General features: G+C 46.9%; 1 protein-coding gene across 5 annotated transcripts in view; it reads left to right on the forward strand.

Moving 5' to 3' along the window:
• EPN2 (epsin 2) overlaps positions 1-15,576 on the forward strand; it is a 98,323-nt gene that overhangs the window by 24,628 nt on the left and 58,119 nt on the right. For 2 of the 5 annotated variants that reach the window (XM_074388264.1, XM_074388266.1), the window contains exon 2: positions 15,351-15,502. The exons of 2 other annotated variants lie outside the window; for them this stretch is intronic. The gene's annotated coding sequence lies outside the window, so the exon portion shown is untranslated. The remainder of the gene's footprint in view (positions 1-15,350; positions 15,503-15,576) is intronic. One more of the 5 variants, XM_074388265.1, reaches the window with a different exon arrangement.

A 15,576-nucleotide genomic window follows, 5' to 3' on the forward strand; every position in this document is an offset into this window, starting at 1 on the left:
CCTTGCCAACAGAAGGTTTAGTCAAATGCTTGGAGTTTCGCCAGCCTGACCATTGTAAATAATGTCTCAGTACAGTTTTAATTCGTATTTTTCTGAAGTGGAACTGATCATGTTGTCATGTGTTTAAGGACCATTTATAGTTTTCTGTTCTTTGATTTTTCTCTTGGGTTATTGGGCTTTTTTCTCAATTTCTGTGAACTGTTTTTTATATTTTTGGAAGGTTAGTTCATTGACTTATGAGTTACAAATTTTTTTCAGGCTAGGAATTATTCTAATCTAGGCAGAGTCTTTAAACAATTCCATTCCTCCCCTTCCCTTTGCCCCATCTCCTTGTGTTTCAAGATTCAGACAGTGGCTTTGGGACAGAGCCTGGGCCCTTTTGGGACAGAATTACACCTTTGGCTTCCTTCCAGGATTTAAGTTAATTGGCATGAGACACATTTTCAGTATGACCTTATGGTAGTGTGAATGTGTTTGAATTGTATCAGGATGGACTACATGATATGAGAACAGCCAGCCCCTCTTAACCTCAGTGGCCTAACAGCAGAGGCTCATTTATTTTTCATGCTGTGTGTCCAGTATATATAGTTAGACTTGACTCATCATAGTCATTTGTGATCCCAGGATGGTGGTGGCACAAGCTTTCTTTTTTTGTTTTATTTTGTTTTGTTAACAGTTTTATTGCCTGTGCTCACTGGCTTACGCCTGTAATCCCAGCACTTTGGGAGGCCAAGGCGGGTGGATCACTTGAGGTCAGGAGTTGGAGACCAGCCTGGCCAACATGGTGAAACCCCATCTCTACTAAAAATACAAAAATTAGCCCAGTGTGGTGGCATGTGCCTGTAGTCCCAGCTACTTGGGAGGCTGAGGAAGGAGAATCGCTTGAACCCAGGAGGCAGAGTTGCAGTGAGCTGAGCTCTCACCACTGTACTCCAGCCTGGGTGACAGAGAGAGACTCCATCTCAAAAACAAACAAATGGAAAAGGGGCCAGGGGTGGTGGCTCATGCTTATAATCCCAGCACTTTGGGAGGCCAAGGTGGGCGGGTTACCTGAGGTTGAAAGTTTGGGACCAGTCTGACCAACGCAGAGAAACCCCGTGTCTACTAAAAATACAAAATTAGCTGAGCGTGGTGGTGCATGCCTGTAATCCCAGCTACTTGGGAGGCTGAGGCAGGAGAATTATTTGAACCCGGAGTTAGAGGGTTGCAGTGAGCTCAGATCATGTCATCGCACTCCAGCCTGGGCAACAAGAGCGAAACTCAGTCTCAAAAAAAAACAAAACAAGGCATTTTTTTTTGAGACTGAGTCTCGTTCCGTTACCAGGCACCAGGCTGGAGTGCAGTGGCTCGATCTCGGCTCACTACAACCTCTGCCTCCTGGATTCAGGTAATTCGCCTGCCTCAGCCTCCCGAGAAGCTGGGACTATAGGCGCACGCCACTATGCCCAGCTAATTTTTGTATTTTTAGTAGAGATGGGGTTTCACCATGTTGGCCAGGATGGTCTCGATCTCTTGACCTCATGATCTGCCCGCCTCGGCCTCCCAGAGTGCTGGGATTACAGGCATGAGCCAACGCACTTGGCAAAAAAAAACAAGTTTTATTGATATATAATTTATTTGCTATGCAGTAAAGTTCACCATCAGCATAGTCTTCTTTTAGAACATTTTATTACCACCAAAAGCAACCCTGTACCCGTTAAGCAATCATTGTCCCTCCCACTCCCTCCAGTCCCTGGCAACTATCAGTCTGCTTTCTGTATCTTTGGATTTGCCTGCTCTGGACATTCCACATAAATGGAGTTATACAGTGTGTCGGCTTTTGTGTTTGGCTTCTTGCATTCAGTGTAATGTCATCAAGGTTCATCCATGTTGTAGAACGGACCAGAACTTCCTTTTTAAGGCTGAATAATATTCCATTGTATAGATAGATCACATGTTGTTTATTCATTCATCAATTGGACAAAGCTGTCTCCAGTCCTTGGCAGTGGAGAGTAACACAGCTGTGAACATGGTACTTGAGTCCTTGTGTAGACATGCTTTCCTGTCTCAGGCTAAATAAGGAGGCTCCATCCTGACACAGGCACCCACAGGGAATGTGGCACCTGCCTTTTACTGTTCAGCAGAGAGTGACACACGTCATTTCTATCTCATCTTACTGCAGTGTCTTGGCTGACTTCAGAGGACTGGGAAAATGCACTTCTGTTAGAGACCCAGAAGTGGCTGAACTGGAAATACTTGGTGACTAGAATCAGTACTATACAAGAGAAGAGAAATAGACATTCCTGGGGCCCAGGAGAGTGGTTTTGTTTGGACAGGTCACTCTGGAAAGCGTTTATTAATAAAGAGGGAGTTCCAGGATAGAAATTATGTGGGTTGGCCTTGAAAGGTGGTTGGTGGAAAAACCTCACATCTTCCAAGGAGTGTCTTAGACGGATAAACAGAGAAGGGCAACCATATAGAATTAATACTAAATAGAACAGAGGTTTAGGATTGGGCACTTCTGAGTTTCACAGGAGGTGTTGTGGCCCAGAGCTTTATCCCAGCTCTGTGACTTGCTGTATGTTACCCTCTTGTGCAATGTCTTCCTTGCAAAAGTGCAGCAAGATCAGTGCCATGAAACCCCTGGGTCAGTGGCTGGCACATGGTAGGCACTCAGTACAGCTGTCACCTTGGTGCATTTGACCAGCAGTAGCTGAACCTGCAGTCACTGAGTGACGACAACTGGCCTTCTTGAGGCCTTGGGTTTATGTTTTCCTTGTGAAGCATAAATGTGCTGAAGAACATCCCTGTTCTCTTGGCCTGGTTTTCCCTGTGGTGGCTGAAGGAAAGCAGGGGCTGGAGCGAGGAGGCGGGTTAGGGACGCAGATGTAGCCAGTGTATATTCTGAAAGCAAGTAAACAGTTCTTCCTCAGCCTCTCGGCACAAAGTTCTAAAGTAGAGCAGTTTCTGAGTATAGGAGCCACTGGGCAGATCTGCACACGCACTCAGTTGTCAGTGCTGGAAACCAGCCCCTTTATCATTATTTTCCTAACCAAAGCAAGACAATGGCAGTGTAAACATTGCTTGAATGAAAAGCATTTGGCCAATGGAGATAAAACCAAAAGGAAAATAACAACTTTGATTTCCTTTTGGTTTTTGTGTTTTGACATTTAGTAGCATACTTCTAATCTTTTAGGAATTAAAAAAATTATATGGTATGCGAACTCCAGTTTGTTTATGCTGTTAAATTTAGTGCGAAGTAGACTCAAAAATTCCCCTCCTGTTGGGATGTCAGCCTGTTCCCATTTTTGCTTTTCTTTGGGAGAGGTGTGGTCAAGGGACCAGTGGGCCCTGAAGAGGGCCCATTAAAAAAGCCTTTGAGGCACATGGGGAAACCTGTAGTAGAAGCAGAAGGTGCAGCCTGATATCCCACAGCTCTCTAATGTTGCTTATCTTGCTTCGCAGGCTGCCATTTCCATTTTACAAATGAGGAAACTAAACTGAGGTTCAGCAAGGTGACTGAAAGGTGCTGGGTAGAGCAGTGATCTTTTCATTTGCCAAATACTTATTTTAAAATGGTTCCCAATATTGATAGGCCATGTTTTATGTTCAGTGAGTTTGTTAGTGGTTTAGTAAGGGTGTAGAGAGGATCAGAGAGCTTAGAGGAAGGAAGGGAGAGAGGGGGAGTGTGTGAGCAGGTGGGGCCGGACTTGGTGCCCTGTGGAGTCATTCATTACTGCCGCAGATGTGTGCCAGGCACTGTGCCAGGCCCAGTATGCAGCAGCAAGGAGACAGTCGGGGTCTCTGTCCCTTGAGAGCCTGCAGGCCAGAGGTCGTGGGAGGAAGGAGGGAGGGTGGAGGGAAAGCCGGAAGCCCAGGCGAACTTCAAGGCCTCTGGCTCTGTCAGCTGAGCAGCAGGTGGTGGATCCTGGGCAGAGCATCCCTGGAGGGAAGGGGAAGGGGGTAGGTGTGGGGCTGGGGGTGATGGGTTTAGTTTTGTCCTGAAACTGGAGGGGAAGGTGGCATGGTGCAGAGGTGTGTACCAGTGACCGAGAAGGTCTAGTGACCAGGCGTGGTGGCTTATACAATCTCATGGTGCAGAGGTGTGTACCAGTGACCGAGAAGGTCTAGTGACCAGACGTGGTGGCTTATACAATCTCAGCACTTTGGGAGGTTGAGACAGGAGGATTGCTTGAGCCAAGGAGTTCAAGACCAGCCTGGCCAACGTAGGGAGACCCCATCTCTATAGAAAATAAAATAATTAGCTGGGCCTGGTGGTGCACACCTGTAGCCTCAGCTATTTGGGAGGGTGAGGCAAGAGAATCACCTGGGCCTGGGAGGTCCAGGCTGCAATCAGCTATGATTGTGCTACTATACTCCATCTTGGTGACAGCAAGACCCTGTCTCAGAAAAAAAAATGTCTAGGAAGTTACATATGCTCTCACACAAAGGCATCTGAACTGTTTGTTGGTGGTCATTAGAAGGAGAATGCACTGCTCTGCATGGGGCAGAAAAGCATGACCTCTCCATTCTCTGCTTCTCTGGCACTGACTGGGTGGTTCTCTTGTGTCTCCGCCCTGCCGTTGGCCCTTTCTTGGACTTCGCTGATGGCTGTTTGCCTCCTTAATTGCATTCTTGTCCCTGTCTTCCTCTGCTCTCTTTCTCCCTGGGGCCTCTCACACGTTCCTCTGAGATGAACATGTTGGACACAGTGCCCCTCCTGTGCCCTGATCCTAGGCGCCAGCTGCCACTTGGCTGTTTTCATTCTCCAGGCTTGTCCTGCCAGCACGTCCAGTCATGCTTGTTTGAAATAAAACTAAGTATGCTGCCTCCTGCCTTCATCTGGAACCTCTCCACCTTCTCTTTCTGTTAAAGGTGCCTCCGTCCTCCTGGCTATTCCACCCCTTCTACCCCACCCACACTGACATTTGGTTGTCAGGGTTCGTGTTCCCACTTGTGTTTATGTCCATCGCCTGCCTTTCCCATTCCCCTGCTGCTGGATTCAGGCTCTGGACTCATCGTGCCTGTGTGGCTTCTCAGTCATCTTTCTGTCTTACTCCTCCCGCCTCTGCCCCAATCCTTTCTCCCACTGCTGCTTGATCAAAATTCAGAAGCACCATCCTGACAACGCGAGTTCCCTGCTTCAAGCAGAAATCAAAAATCAACCTAGTAGCTTCACCTTCCCCAGTATTTCCCAAAATAATTTTAAGTGGTATGCAATTGAATGTTCTTAGTTTTAATCTTTATCTTAGAAATGCCATAGTATTTTGGTAGGTCCTGAAAAATTAAAACATATGGTTACCATATGACCCAGCAGTTTCATTCCTCAATATATAACCAGGAGAACTGAAAACATGTCCACACAAACATTTGTGCATCGATGTTCATATCAGCATTATGAATATGAATATATGAATATTCTTCATGGCATGATAGCCACAAAAACTAGAAACAACCCTAATGTCCATCAACTAATGAATGAATAAACAAAATGTGGTCCATCTATACAATGCAATATGATTTAGCCATAAAAAGTCATAGAATATTGGTGCACAGTGCAACATGGATTAACCTTGAAAACATTGAATCTTTCACATAAGTGAAAGAAGCTCACATAATATATGATTTCATTTATATGAAATGTCTAGAGTAGGCAAATCCATAGAGAGTAGATTTTTGGTTAACGGGCTGGGAGTGAGGACATGGGTGGTGACTGCTAATGGATGCGGGGCTTATTTTTGGGGTGTTGAAAATGTTTTGGAATTATAGTGATGATTGCACAACATTGTGAATATGCTAAAAAAAAAACTGCACTGAATTGTATACTTTAAAATAGTGAATTTGATGCTATGTGAATTGTATCTCAATAGAAACAAAACAAAAAGATAGCCAGATATGCCATAGGAGTAATACTTAATATTATATGTTACTTAACATGAGTATTTTAATTTAAAAGGAAATTGGATATGAAGAAAAATATGAAGCAAACAGTAGAGCAGCTTTTATAGTAAGTAATGACTGGAATAATTCCTGGGACAGTGCCTGCACATAGTGGATGCTCTGTGTTAGTCATTGTTACTGTCGAGAGGAAATGGCAAAAATCTTGAAGGTTAACAACCCATGTTGGCAAGTGCAGATCTCTTGTGTGCCTAGTGAGGCCCTGATGGTGCAGGCTCAGCCTGCCGCAGCCTCTGCGTTCCCAGCTACCTTAGTGGCAGGTGTCTCTCCCTGAGGGTTCTCACTCTGCCTGCAGAGGCCTCTTCCTTACCCAGACGCTTATCCCTCTCGTTCTTCATGACAGTGCCCTTGATGTCCCCCAGTCTGTCCTCATCTTCTCAGGAGCTGCCTGGAGCATCCAGTTTGGAGTCGTTTTGTTGCCCCCCAGCCCAGACTGGATGCCACATCTGTGCTTGTCCAGACCTCGGTGGCTGCTGGCATGGGGATGTGGGCACACAGTGAGTGTGTGAAAAATACTTGTCAAACCTGTGCCAACTAAAGTATGAATACATCCTTTTTTTTGTGTGGCAGGGTCTGGCTGTGTTGTCCAGACTAAAGTATAGTGGCATGATTATGGCTCACTGCAGCCTCAAACTCCTGGGCTCATGCGATCCTCCATCTCAGTCTCTCACTCCCAGAAGTGTTGGGATTATAGGCATGAGCCACTGCACCCGGCCTTAATACATCTTTGTAATGACCAAACGATGTTTTAAATCAGGCAAAAATATTTAAAAAATATACTGCAGAGAGAATTTGTATGTCCTATGAACGAGCTGTTCTAGGAACAGATTTTAGAAAACTGGCCCATGTGTCCTAAGAGACATGCATGGCTGTAGAAACATTTTTCACAGTAGCAAAAATCTGGAGATAACCCAGATGTCTATGGACAGGAACAGGGGTAGGCACATGGTTAAATATTGGCAAGATCACATGGTACACAGTGGTGACAGTGGGTGAGTGGCAGCCAGCTGCACAGCAACAGAGAGAACCTCAGAAGCGGTATAGAATGCCACAGGAGGGCTGGGGAAGGCGGCATACTGTTCAGTTTTACTAGTGTGTGATGTAAGTGTGTTCTTTTTTAAAAAGTGAGCGACTGAAAACCTAGTACTAGGGCTGTTTGCCTTGAGGGGAGTCAAGGAGGTGGGGAGAGGGAAGTGAAGGGGAGCCAGGTGGCTGGACATGGTGGTCGTGTTCCAGGCTTTGAGGGGGCTGTGGAGTCATGGGGACTCATTTTGTTTGTCCTCACATGTGGTTTGCACATACTCTCTTATATTTGCCTAATGTTACATAAGAAAATATTTAAGAAAACAGAGGAACAACAAGAAAACATTAGGGCTGGCTCATGCCTTCTGTGGGGTGGACTCTGACATTTAAGAGTTAGGAAGGAACATTTCCTCCTAATGTATCCAGTCAGTGTTGCACAGTAAATAAAACACTGGGAATGTCTCCAGCAGAGGAGGAAAGAGGGAAGTAATATTTTTACTCTGCACCAAAAAAGGAAGTTTACCTTTCAACATGAAGAGACTTTTTTTCCTGAGTGGTATTTCAGATGACAACAGCTATTTCAAAGGAACAGTGCAGATTTCTCAGGGTATTAAAGTCAGTGTGACTGATTCAGTGGAAGAGACACTGTTAGTAGCCAAAGAGGCATCATTTCCTAAGGATGTGAGTTCTAAAGAACATGTCTTTAAGAACAGTTTCAGAGTTTCTTTGTTGTTATTTTGGACCTCTACCCTGACTGACATTGTTGTATTGCCAGTGTGTAGAACCTTCCACATTTCAAGGTAAAGTTTTCTTTGAATAGTGTTAAAGCCTTTTCCCTTTTGCTGGCTGCACTGAAGCATGCTGGGAATGCCAGGTTCTGATCCTGGCTTAGCACTGAACAGCTCTGGGTCCCGGCATCGGCATGTGGGCGACTTCCAAAGCCCTTATAGCGGTAGCGTCTTTGCTTCTGCCTGCTTGACTTGGTGAGGGGCTGGGGAAAGGACCTGTTATGGCCACAGAACATGAGGTCGGAAAACAGTTGTTTCCATGCCAACTTTTGGCCTCAAACATGAAGACAAGAGGGACCTTTCTAGGTCTGCAGGTTCACTAAAGGAGAATTCCTTGTTCTTATGACTTTGAGCCGTGAATTTTTCTAAAGCTACAAGGAGTGGGAATAAGAATAGGGATGAAGAGGATGGGAGCAGAAGTCAGAATCTGAGATAAAATCCTAGTCTCACCACTTGCTGGCAGTGGAGCCTTGGGTAAGTTACTTAATCTCTCTTTTGCCTCATTTTCCTCCTCTGTAAGATATGAATAAGAACAATAACTCCTCCATAGGATTGTTATGAAGATTCAATCAGTGGACACATGTGACCTGCTCAGTTAGTATTCACTAGCCTCTGCTTAGAGAGCCTCTTCTCTTTCTTGTGGCTCTTTTAATTCTGTTCTGTTACTTGTATCAAAGAACACATCTGAGACTTTCCTTGGAAATACCATCTGCAGAGGAAAAGAGCGGGCAAGATTGGTGACGGTTTTTAACAAGTTGTGTGTGTAGTCTGGAGAGAGATGCTTGTGGACAATACCACTCTACCTGCTGGTTGGTGATTCCCACCCAGCATGTTCTTATGGGGATGTTTCTGTGGGCTTTCAGCTGTCCTCAGGAACCTGCTGAGAAATGTCTCTGTAGGCCGGGTGTGGTGGCCCACACCTGTAATCCCAGCACTTTGGAAGGCTGAGGCGGGCGGATCACGAGGTCAGGAGATCAAGATCATCCTGGCTAACATGGTGAAACCCCGTCTCTGCTGAAAATACAAAAAATTAGCTGGGCATGGTGGCACACACCTGTAGTCCCAGCTACTCGGGAGGCTGAGGCAGGAGAACCACTTGAACCTGAGAGATGGAGGGTGCAGTGAGCCAAGATTTTGCCACTGGGTGACAGAGTGAGATGACCTCTCAAAAGACCAGAGAAGTGTCCCTCTCCCTTGGCAAGATGTGCACCTTGGCAAGACATGGGTAAGGTATTTGGACACCTCTTATTTGCCAGTCCTACTCTTACCAACCCTCACAAACATGCTGAGCAGCACCTGTTACCTCCATTTGAGAGGTGTGGGAATAGAAGCTTAGGAAAGCTCACCTTGCCTCAGACCATGCAGCTAGAAAGGTAGGACATAATCCCTGTGGCTGGAGTGAGAACTGCATGTTTCAGCCCTAGGCTGCTGCCCAGGCTGCTGGTGTCGCTCCTGAGTCCAGCTGTCAAGGGCATCGAGTGGCTTCTCAGGCCCTGTGGTGCCTGGGCTTCGGCAGGTGTTGGTTTGTGTGGAGCATGTGTTAAGCACCAGGTAGGGCTGTTCCTGTTCCCAGGCAGTTTATTGTGAGGCACATGTACAGCAGCTGCCCTTTCTCTCAAGAGATGGAGACCAAAAGGGAAACAGGAACTGGGAGAACAGCCTCCAGGTGTGAACTCTGGCAGTCTCTGAGTAGAGCGATAATGGGTATCTTTTTTTTTTTTGAGACGGAGTTTCGCCCTTGTTACCCAGGCTGGAGTGCAATGGCGCGATCTCGGCTCACCGCAACCTCCGCCTCCTGGGCTCAGGCAATTCTCCTGCCTCAGCCTCCTGAGTAGCTGGGATTACAGGCACGTGCCACCATGCCCAGCTAATTTTTTGCACTTTTAGTAGAGACGGGGTTTCACCATGTTGACCAGGATGGTCTCGATCTCTCGACCTCGTGATCCACCCGCCTCGGCCTCCCAAAGTGCTGGGATTACAGGCTTGAGCCACCGCGCCCGGCGATAATGGGTATCTTTAACAGTGTTTGTAGTTTTTGCTTCTGTGTTACATGGAAGATGTTTGTTGAGGGCTCACTGTGTGCCAGGCACTGTTCTAGACAGTGGCAAAAAGATAGGCTGAGCCCTGCTCTCAGGGGTGGTGTGGGAGCAGGAGAGAAAACAGATAAACAGGCACATAAGAAATGTCAGATAGAGGAGGGGCTCTGTTCCAGATGACAGCTCTTGACATTGATAGAGAGTACCTGATGGGTTCTGAGGGGGCCATGTGATCTGAGTGACAAGGAGCCAGTCTAGTGACAGATATGGGAAGGATGCTGGGTGGGAATGGCAGGTGGGTAGATATGTGCAAGGCAGGAGCCGGTTCTGGTCATAGGGAAAGTGACCGGAAACGAGAATGCAGCATGTGGGTGACACGTAAAGAGTTAACCCTCGGGGCTTGCCCTGTCCCAGGGCCCACCTTTGGGGTGAAGGGGCTCATCCTTTGAGCTTCAGCTGTGATGAGCCTGCCCTTGTGGTCTCAGTGGCCCTGGTTCACCACCCATCCCGTAGTGCTGCTTGGACGAGGCTCAGCAGACATCAGCCATCACTAGCACGAGGTCCCTGCAAGTAACTCCCTCAGAAATCTGCCTTGTTCCTCGAAGCTGCTGTTGGAAGAGTCAGATGTGACCTCCTGGAGGCACAGATTGGAGGGCAGAGGTGAGCAAACCACTCAGTTTTCTCGAAGCTGTGGTCTTGCACTTGTAAGTGCACAGTGTAAAAATACCTGTTCCTTGGCCAGCATCTGGAGCTCCCTTTGAGAAAACAGTTATGTCACTACTGTGCCTGAAACCACAAGTCAGCAAGGCCTGCCTGAGGGGATCCACTGCCCCTCCTTTACTTCCACAGTCTCGCAGGCTCCTTGTGAGATGGCGACAGCCCAGCAGTTAGCACCACCACAGCCACCAGCCAGGTCTAAATTAAGCACAAGATCATGGGAATGTAGATTTTCCCATGCAGCTCTGCATGTTTTTCAGATGTCTCAAGCTGGAAAATTATACTGATCAAATGGCAATCCATAGCTCGGCCTGTCCTGAGAGGTGGGGGTGAATAGCCATCAAAGGCTCCTGTTCTCTGTGCCCAGTCTCTGGTTGGCTTAGTCGTCTCCCATCAGCAAGTGTTTTCTCTAGCAGAGCCACAGTATGTTAGAAATGGGGAATCTCTGCCTAAGGGTCACAGCTGTCATCCTCAGAGGAGGGAAGGGTTCTGAAGGCTGCTTTTTACGTTTCCAGAGGCTGAAGGGAAGCCCTACTTTTCTGCCCATCGTGCAGCTCCGCAGGCCAACAGAAACATCTGCTGCTTGGCCATGGCTGGAATTCCACTCCCTCAGTTGGTGACCTGTGGCTGGGCTGATCAGAAGCTTGAGTTCCTCAGGACGCCATGGAGATGGCAGGGGATTGAACCACTGGTCAGAATGGGGGCCTTTGGGGCTGAAGGGTTTGGGGCGAGCATCTGATTTAATCCCATCATTTTAGAAGCAAGGACCCTGGGTACCGGCTTCTTGGTGCCACAGACCAGTCACAGTATTGGCCCTGGTCCCTGGATTCCAGTCTCCTCTCTCTACCAGACCACGTTATTTGTACTTTGGCATGATTTTTAAAAGAATGCTGTTCATAATTTGGTCATTTGTGAGACCGCTTTGAGGAATAGGAGAGGTAGGGGAGCATTCAAGAATTCTCACTTGCCTTTATGGATTGTTGCTGCTGCCCTTCGTACAGTCAGTGTTTGATCCTCTACCCTGAAGGAGAGGTGCAGCTCCTTGCCATACCCCTGTTTTCCTGGATTGGCAGGAACTGCCAAAACCAGATCTCCAGACCCCATCTTTTCTTCACACAGTCTTTAAAAATGACTGCATTTCCGCACCTGCTCATGTAATCTACACCCACAGGCTGCTCTTCCCAGAGACTAAATGGTAGGGGCACGTTGCTAGCAAGAAATTAAATTCCTTGTGTGTGTTTTGGTACTTGATTTCTGCTTTTAGAAAATTAAGTATATATCGAGTTCTAGGAGGCCAGGTGACATCTAATTTGAGCTCTGCTGTGATTGTTCCAGTGGCTCTCAGATCCTGGGAGAAGCTGTCTAGGTGGCTCCTTGAGGGTGGACCTCCTATTCCCCTGAAGGATGGTGTGGACCAGCTTAGGGGGTTCTTTCTTCCTATGCGGTCAGCCCTTCCCGGCTCCTCCTTAGCAGTAGGTTAACTGACATCTGCAGGGATCTTCCTTCCTTAGAAGAACGTCCCAGGGGAGACAAGTGAGGACATGAGCCTTTTACCTTTTCCTGTTCTACCATCTAGATGTCAAGTCTGAAATGTTTGTTTTTCCTCAGAATTCTTTTTTTTTTTTTTTTGAAGTGGAGTCTCCCTCTGTTGCCCAACCTGGAGTGCAGTGGTGCGACCTCGGCTTACTGCAGCCCCTGCCTCCCAGGTTCAAGTGATTCTCCTGCCCCCGGCTTCCAAGTAACTGGGACAATAGGCGCCCTTGGCACCCCGCTGGGCTAATTTTTTATATTTTTAGTAGAGGTGGGTTTTTACCATATTGGCCAGACTGGTCTCGAACTCCTGACCTCATGATCCGCCCACCTTGGCCTCCTGAAGTGCTGGGATTACAGGCATGAGCCACCTCGCCCAGCCCAGAATTCTGTAAGTCTGAGTATAAAGTTTTTTTTTTTTAAGCCCACTTTTTGGAGACTGACAAATTTTTTTTGCTACAAAAAGCTATTCATTTTTATAGACAGGGTCTTGCTAGGTTGCCCAGGCTAAATTTGAACTCCTGGGCTTGAGTGATCCTCCTGCCTCAGCCTCCTGAGTAGCTAGGATCATAAGTATGTAGCATCCTGCCCAGCTGTTATAAAATATGATTTCTCTAACCAACAAGAAGTCATCAGAATATAGATGCCCACTTTCAGATAGTGAAGATGATGTTTCTTTTTTGGCTGATCTCATAGTTTTTCTTGTATGAGGGAAATAAAGGATTTTTTTTTTTTCTTTTCTTTATGGGATGAGCAGCTGTTATTAGGCTTTAAGTTATTGCTAGGGTGGCTGAAACAGTCATAATTGTCTTTTCTCTTTTGGCTGAAATGATGACTGTTGAAAAGAATGTGGCATTCTCCATATTGTCCTAACTGGCCTGTTGTCCTCTGGAGAGCCTGTGAGGTTTGGTCATGTGAGCTGTGGTCTCAGCTACCCCAAATGAGCCTCCTTGTAATGATCGTCGTACCCTTTCTCCAGTAGGAAGATAGAGATGTTTCCTTACTCATGGTCTGCACCTCAGGAAAGATAAAGCCAGTGAATTGAGGATTGTGGAGTATTGCACACATTCACATGTCCTGCAGTGGACCATGACACTGACTCTAGCATGCCTGGAAGTCCCCATGGGGGCTAAGAGAGTGGCAGTCCCTCAGCTCTGCCCCCAGAATGACTGGATTTTTAAACAGATTCCCAGGAAGTTCTGATGTATCTGGTTGAGGGACCACACTGGTAGAACACTATGGAAAAGGTGGGGTATACCCTTTTCCCAAGCATTCTCTGTCGTACGCTTTTACAAAAATAAAGTATGTGTAGAAACATAGGAGGCTGTCAGACATACATAGGTGGAGCTGCTATCCAAGGTGAAAATGTTCAGGTCAATTAATTAACTCATGTTTATTGATTGGGACTGGATTTTCCCAGTCAATGTTGATTGACCTGTGACTGTAAGGTTTGGGGCGGGGAGTGGAGAGATAGTTCCTGGACAGTCGAGCTTGACCTTCAGTGATGGCTGCTGTAAAGCCACTACCCATAGTTTCCTTAGGGACTTGATGTAGACCCCAGCTGAAAGGCGGGCATCCTCTTAGCACATGGTCAGCCACACCTGGGTGGCACAGAGGCATCGGGCACAGAGACGTGCCTACATGTGCCTTCACGTCTGCTTGGAACTGTGAGAAGCCTCTCTCTGTCTCCCTTGATGGGGAACTCTAGATTTGGAAAGAATTTCCCCACCCAGCTCCTCAAGCTCTCAGAATACATTTTTATGGAATACTTCTTGCCTCCTGGGGCATAACCCTAGCCTTGGAAATGTTTTTTCCAGTTTTGTTCTGTTCGCTGTTCTGTTTAGTCTCTTTCCAGTCTCTACCCTCATTTGAATTCTGATTGTGTTTTCAAGTATGCCAGAAATTTTCCCCCCAGCTTGTCCCCTGCATGTATGGGGATCCAGCTGTTATTTTTATGGTTCATGTCTTGAGTCACTCTCAGAAAAAGAGCAGATGATCCCAGACTTTGGTTGGGGGTGCCTCATTCACAGGGAGTGCTGAGCCCTCCTGAGAAGTATGCGGTTTTTCCTTGGTCAGTCTGGGGCTGTGGGTCACCTGTGACTGAAGAGAGCCTGGCTGATGTCTCTGCACTCCTACTTGAGGCCCTGTTGGAAGTTCAGGGGAGTGCCCACGCTCTTCGTTGTTTAGCTGTTGCTGCCTTTCTACCTCTGTCTGGTTCTCTCAGGTACTTCGTGCACAGGGTTTGCAGTTGCAGGTGTCAAAAGCACGCGTTGCCGTAGGTTACAGCATGAGAATTCCAGGGGATAAATGGCCTCATGCACAGGTAGACCTAGAGATGCAGACCACGTGCTGTTGTGTCTTGTGCCTTCTCTTCTCCTTGGCTTCTTGCTTTCTTCTGTGGCTGCTTCAGTCATAGGTAGACTCTGGCTCGGGCCCTGTGGTGTCTTCCAGCAGTTTAGCAATGCTGCTGGTTTCCCAGAAGTTTTAGGAATCGTCTAGAGACGTATACAGGTGGTCCAGTCTGGACTCTTCACATATCATTGATGTAGTTGCTGGGCTGCGGGACTGTGGGGCTTTGATTGGCCTGGTCTGAGTCCTGGGCCTATTCTTGGCCAGTTCCCCAATGATGACTGATGTACTCTTTCCAAGAAGAGGGGGATTTTGGTTGTTACATAGACAAAAACAATGATTCCGTTTTCAGAATTGAAATGAAATATTTGGTTTAAGGGGACTACCTGTAGAAAAGTGAGTATTCTTTTTCATATTGAATACATATGGCTTTTTACATGGAGGCTCTGAAGCTCCCAGCGTATTTCAGAAGGCCTGACAATTTCTGCATTGCTCTTGGTGCTGCTTCCCTAGGCCACCTCAAACATGCAGTTTGTTTGCTGTTGGTTAGAATTGTATTGACTCAGTGTGGTTAACAATAGTTATCTAATGTGCGCACCAGCTCCCTGATTTCTTAGTAAAATGAATTATTCATTAAAACAATTTCAAAACAGTTTTTTAGGGCTGGGACTGGAGTGGGGAAGGTATGGCTGGTAGGGTGGTAGCTGGGAGGCTTTGCCTGGTCATCTCATCTAGAAAATAAAGTGGCCATTCTGTGGGCCTACTCAGCCTGTTTTTCTTTTGTTTTGTTTTGAGACAAAAGTTGCTCTGTCACCCAGGCTGGAGTGCAGTGGCATCATCGTGGTCCACTGCAGCCTCCATCTCCTAGGCTCAAGCAGTTCTCCCATTTCAGCCTCCTGAGTAGCTGGGACTGCAGATGTGCACCACTATGCCCAGCTAATTTTATTTTTATTTTTATTTTTTTTTGTAGAGACAAGGTTTCACCATGTTGTCCAGGCTGGTCTTGAACTCTTGGGCTCAAGTCATCCTCCTGCTTTGACCTCCCGAAGTGCTGGGATTATAGGCGTGAGCCACCACACCCTCCCCAGTCCCTGTCACAGCTCTCTTGGAAGGTACAGAAAGGTTTGTTTGCCTTCAATAATAAATCCCACTTTACACCTTGCTGTCTTCATTCAAACATATTTAAAATTTTGACA

This window comes from Saimiri boliviensis, chromosome 17 (genome assembly GCF_048565385.1).
Source record: "Saimiri boliviensis isolate mSaiBol1 chromosome 17, mSaiBol1.pri, whole genome shotgun sequence".
Classification (NCBI taxonomy): Eukaryota; Metazoa; Chordata; class Mammalia; order Primates; family Cebidae; genus Saimiri; species Saimiri boliviensis.